Source organism: Chiloscyllium punctatum, chromosome 1, assembly GCF_047496795.1.
Source record: "Chiloscyllium punctatum isolate Juve2018m chromosome 1, sChiPun1.3, whole genome shotgun sequence".
In the NCBI taxonomy this organism is placed as follows: Eukaryota; Metazoa; Chordata; class Chondrichthyes; order Orectolobiformes; family Hemiscylliidae; genus Chiloscyllium; species Chiloscyllium punctatum.
The window spans coordinates 35764209-35775595 of NC_092739.1; positions in this window are offsets into that span (position 1 = coordinate 35764209).

Below are 11387 nucleotides of genomic sequence, written 5' to 3' on the forward strand. Positions count from 1 at the left end.
GCTGACTTAACAAGTTAAAACTGGAATCATTCACAGTTCCAAAGGAAATAGATTACAAATGATCAGTAAAGACTCTCAAGATATATTTTGCACCTTGAAGTCTGCCATCTGCAGGTTTTATGTTGTGTTAGAAAGTGTTGGCTCAAGAGATGCCATTTTGTTAAAGATTTCTCATTGGAGTTTTCTTCTTTTGGGATGTGTCTATATTCTTTTCTTTTAATTCCTGCAAATAAAGGAATTTCTTTTGCCTGTTTCACTTCCAGCCTATTTCTTCACCTTCATCTGTTACCCTTAGACATGACAGAGCAGCTGAATGAAGTGCAGTACCCAAAGGAATGTCAAACATATCAGAAACCAGCTGGAGCTCTGAATAATTGATTGATTGACTGATTGATTTGATTTGTTGTCACTTGTACCTAAGTACAGTGAAAAGCTTTGTTTGTGAGCAGTACAGGCAGGTAATAGTAAGCAAGGACACACAGATCATAGGGTGAAAAAAGACTTGGATACAGGTTACATTGCACATGACATGTGCTAGGCAAGATCAACATTAGCAAGATCAGCATCATCTAAAGTTAAAGAGTCCATTCATCAGTCTAATAATGGTGGGAAGAAGCTCCTGGTGCATGTGTTCAAGCTTCTGTATCATTTGCCTGACAGAAGAGGTTGTAGGAGAGCATAACCGGGGTGGGATGGGTCTTTGATAACGTTGGCAGCATTTCTGCAGCAGCAGGCCTTGTAAAAGGAGTCCATGAATGGAAGGTTGGCTTCTGCAATGGTCTGGGCTGTGCACACCACCTACTGTAGTTTATTAGGTCCTGGGCAGAGCAGTTGCCCAACCAAGCTGCTATGCACCCAGACAGTATGCTTTCAATGGTGCATCCATAGAAGTTGGTGAGGGTCCTTATGGACATGCCAAATTTCCTGAGCTGTATGAGGAAGGAGAGGCGTTGTTGTGCCTTCTTGACCATCGCATCTATGTGCGAAGTCCAGGACAGGTTGCCAGTTATCGTCACACGGAGGAACTTGATGCTCTCCGCCCTCTCAACCTCAGTACTGTTGATGTAGATGGGGGGTGACCTCCTCTTTTCTTTCTGACGTCAATGGTCCATTCTTTAGTTTTGCCGACATTGGGAGAGAGGGCGTTGTCATTGTAGCACGTCACCAAGCCCCCTTTCTCACTTCTGTATTTAGAAACATCATTGTTTGGTATCCATCCTATCACAGTGGTGTCATCAGCAAACATATGGATGGCATTTGTTTGGAATTTGGCAACACAGTTATGGGTGCATGGAGAGTTCAGTAGGTGTACACTCGCTGAGAACGCAACCATGTGGGGCACCAGTGTTATTGTGGAGGAGGTGCAATTGTCTATCTTCGCTGTCTGTGGTCTTTGGGTCAAAAAGCTGAGGATTCGGTTGCAGAGGACAGAGCCAAGACCTCGATTGTGGAGTTTTGAGATGAATCTGCAGGGGATAATGGTGTTGAAAACGGAGATGTAATCGATGAGCAGGAGCTTAACCTAGGTGTCCTTGTTGTCCAGGTGTAGCAGCACAGGCTCTTTGCCGTTGGAAGCCTTTAGTTCAAACTTTCTCAGGGGGTTCTCAGGAATTTCACAGCTGTTCTCAGCCATTGTGACCTTTAAGTGTCATGTCCCCAGTTATGACCTTACAAACACTTCTGCCTTTTTCTTTATTTTTATGTATACATTTATTGAAAACATTTTTCACTCTTTCTTAAAATACAAGCCAAAAAATTTATAAAAGTACAAAAGTACAGAAAAGTAGAAATAATATCGCACTATTATATTACAGTAACATTGACAATAAACAATATTCTTCAAGATACAGTCATCGCATATTTACTTAACCCAAATTAGCAGAAACTCAAATTAAGTAAAATAACATTAAATTAAATTACAATCCATGAAAATTAAATTACACTCCATTATATTACATTACGCCACTCTCCACACCTCCATCAAAGCTCCTGTCCACGGGAATAACAGTTATTATACCCGTGTTTACTAGGCTTTCATCCGCCCCACCCCGTGGTTCCCAGACCACCCATATATGGCCTTTGTGGCTATATAAAGGCCCTAATCAGTACTGCCGACAGAGCCATGTCTATGCAATTTAGAAAGAGTCACCATGTCTTATAAGATTGCTCCGTTCCGTGGTGCACCATACTTGTCGGGTAATCTCGAGCCAGGTGATCCCTCACAAGTCTGTGCCACCCTGCAGACCTGAGGGCTTTTCTGATATCCAATTCATAAGGATGATTTTCCTCGTATAGTGTGTAAGAATATTGATTAACCTCTTCCCGTGCTCACCCAAAGAGGGAAGATTTGGTAGTCACAAAAGAAGGGATCTAAGATATTCTTTAACTTTCATTCCCAGGATCCTCTCCAGCTCATTCACTATGCCCCCCCCCCCCCCCCCCCAATATCTACAGATCTTATAACAGGACCAAAAACAATGTGTAAGGGTGCCAAATACTGTTTTTACATTGGGGACATTTTGGGGAAGATCCTTTCTTAAACTTTGCTAACCTCTACGGCACCTATGGGTCTTGTGGAGGGTCTTCAATTGCATCGTTTGTGCCTTATTGCATATTGAAATTTTCTTTACATTCCCTCATACATCCTCCCAAGTTTCCGATGAGATTTCTTCCCCTAACTCCTGACTCCAAATCTCATGGAGTCTCTCCATATCCCCCAAGGCATTCCCTCCCTACAGATGATATATGGTAGAACTGAGAGAGTGCCCCACATCAGAGCACTCTTCATTCTATACCCGACTTGTCGGACTGGACCAAGAGTTTAGTCTTCTTTTGTGTGTAAGCCCTAACCTGGAAATATCGGCAAGTTCTCTATTAGGGATTCTGTATTATTGACCTAATTGGCTGAAAGATATCAAGGAGAAAGTGAGGACTGCAGATGCTGGAGATCAGAGCTGAAAATGTGTTGCTGGAAAAGCGCCGCAGGTCAGGCAGCATCCAAGGAGCAGGAGAATCGACATTTCAGGCATGAGCCCTTCTTCAGGAAGAAGGGCTCATGCCTGAAGCATGAAAGATATCAAGACCCCTCCCTCAAACAGACTGTCAGACAAGGAGATTCCTTTACCCTCCCATGCTCTGAAGCCCCAGTCCATTGACCTCGGTCTAAATCCTGGGGCTCCCACTAACAGGGTGAACGCAAAGTCTAAAGCAAATTGCCCTCACCCTGCCGCATTATCCTCCATGCTTTCACCATGTTTATAATAATTGGACTGTCACAGTGCTCAACTACAGATCTCATCTTATCCATGAACAGTGAGTTTATGAGGGGACATCTCACCTGTGAGGCACGTATATCAAGTCATATCGACTTTGAGTCATCATGCACCCATTTGCCTACATTTGACAACTGGGTGCCTATTTGGTATCTCTTCAGATCTGGGAGGTCCTGTGGAAGTTGCAACTTGGTAAATTTAATTAAGGGGTGCCTATGGCACCAAATAAATGATCCAAGCACCTCTGCAGCACCTGTTTGGGTAATAACAACGGGAGCATCCTCATAGGATATAATAATCAAGGAAGAACATTCATTTTAATCAAGGCTATACGGCCTAGTCACGATATGGGCAGTCCTTCCCATTGGTGCAAATCCTGCTTTATCCTCTTAAACAGCTCCATACAGCTGCTGGAAGTAAGGGGTAATAAAATTTCCCAAATAGAGAAAACCTTTCTGTGACCATCTAAAAGGAAACTCCATTCCTCCAGCTTCTCCAACCTCCACCATTCCCCCCACAGGCATGACTTCCAACTTTGTGAAATTTATCTTGTATCTCAAAAAGCTGCTGAATAATTTAATTTTTGTATGAGCTGTGGTATGGATTTTTTGGAGTTAGCCAAAAACAGAAGGACATCATCCATATAGAGTGTGATTTTGTATTCCCACCTTTGGTGCCATTATTTCAGGGTCCTTTCAGATAGCCTCCGCCAGTGGTTCAAGTACCAAGGTAAACAGCAGCGGCGGCAGGGGACACCCTTTTGGCTGCCCCTCCCCTACACTAAAATTGCTCAATTTAACCCCATTCGTGATAACCACCACCTCGGGGTCTTTATATAACACTGCCACCAACCTGGCGAAGGCCCCTCCCAGGCCAAAACAAGCTAGAACAGCAAAGAGATATAACCATTCCACTCGATCAAAAGCCTTTTGTGCATCCAGGGAGACCACCAAACCTGGAATCAGTCTCTGCTGACATATTTGCACAATATTCAATATCCGTCTGATATTGTTGGAGGAGCAGCGGCACTTGAAAAAACCCAACTGGTGCTCTTTTATAATAATGGGCAGCACCTTCTCCAACCTCAGAGCCAACATTTTTGACAGGTTTTTAAAATCCACATTCAACAACAAGATGTGTCTATATGCGGCGCAATCCTCAAGGTCTTTCCCTTTCTTTAAAATATAGGAGATATTAACCTCCCTAAGAGACGGCAGGAGGCAGTCCTGGCTATACAAATGGCCATATATTCCAGTGGTGGTTCAGCTAACATGTATAAACTCCTTGTAAAACTCACTTGGAACCAGTCTGGACCAGGTACCTTGCCACCTTAGAGCTGCCTTACCGCCTCCTGTACTTCCTGTACTGTCAGAGGTGCATTTAAAAGGGAGGTATGAACTGCGTTTATTTCAGGGAAGTCCAGGTTTTCAAAAAAGGATTCCATTCTCGCTTCTCCATCCTCACAGCCCTCCAACCGGTATAACTCTGCATAGAATTCCCAGAATTTGGCATTGATCTTCCTCAATTCATGAGTGACATTGCCAGCTCTCTCCCTGATAGACACAATGGGCTGTGGGGCACTTTTCTTCCCAGCCAGGTAAGCCAGGTATCTACCTGGCTTATCCCCATATTCAAACAGCCTTTGCTTTGCAAAGGAGACCCCTCTGTTCACTGCCTGTGTGGGCACCATCTTGAGATCCTTCTGCCTTTCCTTAACCAGGAGGAAAGAATGAGTGATGCAAAATTCCCTGATTGTACAAGAAAAAGACATCATTAAAAATCTTTGTGCCATCTTGTTTAATTTTGGCCTTCACGACAAAGCTGTGTTTAACTCCAAGTTGAAATACTAACTCTCCACAATTGCTCTGAAATGCCAAATAGTAGCTGTGGGAGAGAGGGAGAAAGTTGCAGCAAGACTATTCAGTCCTGAGATTTGGAATGAACAATCAGTAAAGGGGTACAGTGGAGAAAGCTCACCTCTGCATCCGTTTATTCCCTGTTCAAGTTTGATAGTTATTTAAGAAGATAATAATGCTATTTATTGAATACCATCAGACCTGATTTTAACTCAGTAAAAGTGAATGTGTTTCAAGTCATATTGCAGTAGCCTTATTCCCAGTCCAAGGCAAGTGCAATTGAGAAACACAAAGCAAAAGGAAGCCCCCTTACATTACCTCAGCTAGACCTTTAACATCTTGGTTTATTATAGTAGAGAAACTCAGCAGGTCTGGCAGCATCTGTTGAGAAATAGAGTTAATGTTTTGAGTCTCCTCTTCAGAATCGCTGAATTTCTCCAGCATTCTGAGTATTTGTTTCAGATTTCCAGCAGCATTTTGCCTTTATTCTCTATTTAATCTTTGCTGAGTATTTGTTACTCCTCTATGAGCACAAGAATGAAATTAAAACATAGATAAATGTGAGGTGCTGCATCTTGGGAAAGCAAATCTTAGCAGGACTTATACATTTACTGTTAAGGTCCTAGGGAGTGTTGCTGAACAAAGAGACCTTGGAGTGCAGGTTCATAGCTCCTTGAAAGTGGAGTTGCAGGTAGATAGGATAGTGAAGGCGGTGTTTGGTATGCTTTCCTTTATTGGTCAGAGTATTGAGTACAGGAGTTGGGAGGTCATGTTGTGGCTGTACAGGTCATTGGTTAGGCTACTGTTGGAATATTATGTGCAATTCTAGTCTCCTTCCTATCGGAAAGATGTTGTGAAACATGAAAGGATTCAGAAAAGATTGACAAGGATGTTGCCAGGGTTGGAGGAGTTGAGCTATGAGGAGAGACTGAACAGGTTGGGGCTGTTTTCCCTGGAGCATCGGAGGCTGAGGGGTGACCTTATAGAAGTTTACAAAATTATGAGGGGCATGGATAGGATAAATAGACAAAGTCTTTCCCCTGGGACTGGGGAGTCCAGAACTAGTGGGAGTAGGTTTAGGGTGAGAGGGGAACGATATAAAAGAGACCTAAGGGGCAATCTTTTCACGCAGAGTGGTACACGTATGGAATGAGCTGCCAGATGAAGTGGTGGAGGCTGGTACAATTGCAACATTTAAGAGGCATTTGGATGGGTATATGAATAGGAAGAGTTCGGAGGGATATGGGCCGGGTGCTGGCAGGTGGGACTAGGTTGGGTTGGGATATCTGGTCGGCATGGACAGGTTGGACCGAAGGGTCTGTTTCCTTGCTGTACATCTCTATGATTCTATGACTCTATGAAAACAATCTAAAACATTCTCAGTTTAACCACGAAGTGATAGCTACAAGCATAATTCAACACAATCAAAGAGGCTAAGCATTTACCACTGACATCATTCACCAATGAAGCTAACTTTTGGATATGTAAAGGGCTCATGTAAAAATCTTTTAGGACAGACCAAGCAGCCTCAGAGAGAGTGAATATGTGGATACTCCCAACCCAATGTACACAATCCCAGTTTTCCAATGTGCAGGTAACAGTATTGGCTGAAAACACAAGATAAAATGTAAACCATTCAATAAATGTTATTTTGGGCTTCTAGTAGGAGCTTTTAATTGAAAATATTATGAGCAAGAGAAATAGCCAGAAGTATCCCATATAAACTATTTAGCAAAAAAAAACAAGGTTTCTTTTTAATATAAATTCTAAGTCCACAAGAAATTCCTGATACTAATCAATTGCATGTTTAATTCCATTCCTTAATTCCTTGCTATTTTGTTTTTATTTCTTTTCTTGTCCATCTGTTGCCCAGTTGCCTGATTTCATTAAACGTCATAATCCTCAACACTCTCTTACCAAATAACATAATCTTCCTTCCAGTTTCATTATCTGCTGTTAAGCTGAGAGTTTTCTCATTACTGTTTGTGACTGATTTGAGCAACACTACAGTGAGCCTTTCCTTAAACAGTCAAATCTCCCATGTCCCAGCCTGCACTCCTGTAATGTACAGAGAAAAACAAAGCCAAGAATATATCCAAACAACTCACCTGAAAGACTGACTTCTCTCCACATCCTTCTCCACATCAGAGAAAAATTGGCAGTGAACCATTGACCCAGTCTTTGCCTCTTGAAGGCATTGCCCTGGGGATAGCCACACAGATTCTACTAGGAGTGAGGAATGAGTGCACTGGAACAGGCAAATATATCAGACAGCTATAATAAGTAACGGGACAAATTGGACCTCCTGTGGATCTGTGGACTGATATATTTTGTCTAGGGTGCATGGCAATCTGCAGTTAAGACATTGACTGCACTTCTGTGCAATGTAAACATGAAAATTTATGCCAATTGAACTCATTTCAAATTTAATTTTGTGAGTTTTGCCCTATCTTTTCAAACTAAATAGCATGATTAAGCCAGTACCCTTGCCTACCTGAAGTTTGGTTCTTAACTTTGTGTTGAAATATAGATACAAATGAGGGGTGGCATGGTGGCTCAATGATTATGACTGCTGCCTCACAGCACTAGGGACCCAGCTTGGATTCCAGCCTCAGGTGACTGTCTGTGCGGGGTTTGCATTTTTCTCTGTGTCTGCGTGGGTTTCCTCCCACAACCCAACGATGTGCAGGTCAGGTGAATTAGCCATGCTAAATTGCCCATAGTGTTCAGGGATGTGTAGGCTAGGTGCAGGTGAATTAGCCATCCCAAATTGCCCATAGTGTTCAGGGATGTGTAGGCTAGGTGCATTAGTCAGGGGTAAATGAAGGGGAATGGGTCTGGGTGGGTTACTCTTTGGAGGGTTGGTGTGGACATGTTGGGCTGAAGGGCCTATTTCCACACAGTAGGGATTCAAAAATCATTTTTTAACAGAAGTTCTGAGTTGACCTTTTGCTTATATATTGGATTAATAGAAAAAATGTCCATATTCTTTCCTAAAGCAGAATTTGCTTCCCTTCAATCAAGTCTGAGCTATGTCCCCCATTTTTAGATGCAAATGGAGCAGTAGTGAAATGGAAATTATGCTGAATATACTTTGGCTTCACTTTCATCACAGCACCCCCATTATACCAAAGTGAATTGGCACAGACATTCTCTTCTGGGTGACCCTCCTGGTTGACCTCAAAAGTATTGTACCTCCCCTGCATCCCACCCAACCCATCTACCTGAATCCGCAAATGTCCATGCTCCCCAGCCTCAAACATTGCCACATTTGGTTGTTCACTGCATCCCAGATATTAGGGTATTGCTCACTTCTGACCAACAGCCCCTTCCCCATCCCACCCCAACCATGATCTCATTCCCTCTCCCTTTGTATATGGAGACTTCCTCAACAGTATTTGTTGTCTCCCTCTGCATCTGAGCATTCTGCCTCCGGTCCAAATAATTAAGATGCCCAGCATCCATCCTGAAGCACTAGCCCCAAAAATTCCCTTTCACTCGTAGTGGATATAGCCCCTGGACTAACCATGACCCACTCCCTGACTAGACAGGTATGAAACCCTGGACTGTCCTGACCAGATGCCTGACTGTGTCCAACCCCCTGGACTGATATTGGCAGCTTCCTTTGACTTACTGTCTCAAAGTTCCCAAATTATACTGCCTCTGGATATCAGTGAGGATGAGTCTCCTTAGACTCTGGACATGGTTGTTTGCTTACAGCACAGGCAGTATGTTTGTCTCATCAAACAGAAGCAAGAAACTGAGAATTTCCAGCACGGAAGACAGAGCAGATTGCTGGTGACCCCAGCTCGCTCCTCAGGACCACCATGTTGGGCACCGAGCACCACCTGGCTGCATGGTCTCAGTGTTCACAGACACTGGCACATGGAGGAAGTGTGAGATTGACCTAGCAAGATGCCATACAGAAACATGTCTGTCCCCATATCTGATAACTGCTAACAAGACAAGCTGTCTGGCTTTGTGTGGATGCTTTGCATAGGTAAAACAATATAAACAGTTCTTTAAGCTGTTTCTGAGGGGTCAAAATGCTAAACAGCAAAAACAAGGGAAGGCAGGGGCACTATGATCATCTGTAAAGTGCAAAGTGAGTGAACATCAAGAGCTGAAGTAAGCAGCCCTAAGTTGCAACCTGGTTCAATCTGTGACCGTGTGGCTGTCCCTCTGCACACAGCATCCTTAAAGCAGGATTGCAATGATATTGCTGCAACAACTGAAAATGAAGCATGGCTGTGCAGAAGTATACTGTAAAGTGATTGGTGATGTAGCATGAGGGTGCAGAGAGCCAGGCATCTGTCAGATGCCAGTGTCACTGCACATGGTGCACATGCAGTCATACCCATGGAGACATGGCCTGATGGTGCTGACTGGTCTGTAGGAGCCAGTTGGAGTCGCCAGGTCCCAATTTGCACTTTCATGTTGGGAATACTTAGCTTCCAGTTTCCATCCAGCTCATGGTAGAAAGACAAACCACACAGTAATGAAGTGAGATTCATGGTAATGGGAGTAGCAATGAATGATAATCCCCATTAATAGGCCTCTCGTTGTTCACTGGTGAGAACCTCACCTTGAGGTTTGGAACTCTGCTGGAAAATGTAACTTGTTGGGCCCATTGTTGGGCCCTTAGCCAATATCTCACATGGTTTTCGTGGATTTCCTACTATATCCTACATCATTCAGGGTCTAGGAAAATTTGGTTTTGCCCAATGCAATGTTATACAGATAAAATGAAATAAGCTTCCATTGTCACCACGAAGTCTTCATTCTCACCAACTCTGTTCTCAGCTTCCTTTAGTGTTTGAAGGAAGTTAACATAAGCCTCAACATTTGATTCGGGACTTTATAGCTTACTGACCCCAGCACTGAGTTCAATAATATTAGACCACAAACTCTGCCTAATTTTTATTTCCTTTGACATTTTATTGTTTTAGTTGGCTTAATTACTTATGATTCTGCTTTCTCTTTATACTTCGTCAAGACCAATCTTTTGTTTCTTTACCTTTACCACATCCAGCACCCTTCGCCTTTCATCATCATTCCTTTTATCATTTCAGAGTTTCTGCACTCCAACTTACCTTACAAAAGCAGCATACATTGCTGTACCACAGGTGCTGGAAATCCAAAATAAAAACAGAAAGCACTCAGAAAATAGGAAATGTTTCTCAGCAAAAAGTAATTGACCTGAAATGTTAACTTTGTTTATTTCTCCTGAAGTTGCTGGGCATTCCAAAATTTCATGCTTTTATTTCTCCCACAAACATTCCCTTTAGTTCTTTGCCCTCAACAACTTATCACTGCCTCTGTACTTGCTGTTAACATCGCCAAAGGTAAAACTACTATAGCTCAGAATAGTTCCTTTTTCTGCATTAGGCAACTTTTCACATTTTATGTGAAATACAGTTAAGTGTACTTAATGACTAAATTATCAAAAAGTACGGAACCTTCATAGGACCAGACTTTGTAATGATAGTAAAAGTAATCCTGCTAATAAATAGGGTAGTTGTATATTTTTAAACATGCATTTGTGAAATCATATTGTCATTGGCAATGGATTAGCAATATGAACAAGTTGTTGGGTGCTTTACCAGCTGGTGGATGGATTTCTGTGGGCTCTGTGCCAACTACATTGTTCCTCCCAAACAGCTGAATGAATGGCTTTGTACTAAACACCCAATTAACTTAATAAATGTCGAGCTGTCCATTGGCTTCATGCTGCAGCTGATCACTGTTGACATGCATGCACAGAAATGTGAAAACTTGCACAATATTTGTGCATGGCTGTCTTAGTAATTTCCACAATGCCAGTCTTTCAATTCCTCTTTTCCTGAATGCTGACCATCCTTCTTAGAAGTGCGATGTGATTTTTCAGAAATAATGGTTATTTGACTGAGGAAGGATTTCAGATGAACTTACACTTGTTGAGGAAGATCAGTTGATAAATCTATAAAATACCATAAACATCCATTCTGGAAACGTTACTTGAACTGAGTCAAAGCATCCGATTACGGTAATGTCTCCTGTGTACGAGAATCAGACAGTCCAATAAATATTCACACATTCAGGGTGAGATTTTGTGCTCCTAATTTAAGACTACACCAGATAAGGTGGGATACAAAATGGTGATCAAAGCGTGGATCGAGAAGTCCCACCCACTTTCATTTCAAGCTATTTTCAATTGTAGGACAAGAGTCCTGCATGCTTCTCTTTCAAGGTTACAGAGACCATTCTGAAAGTGAACATT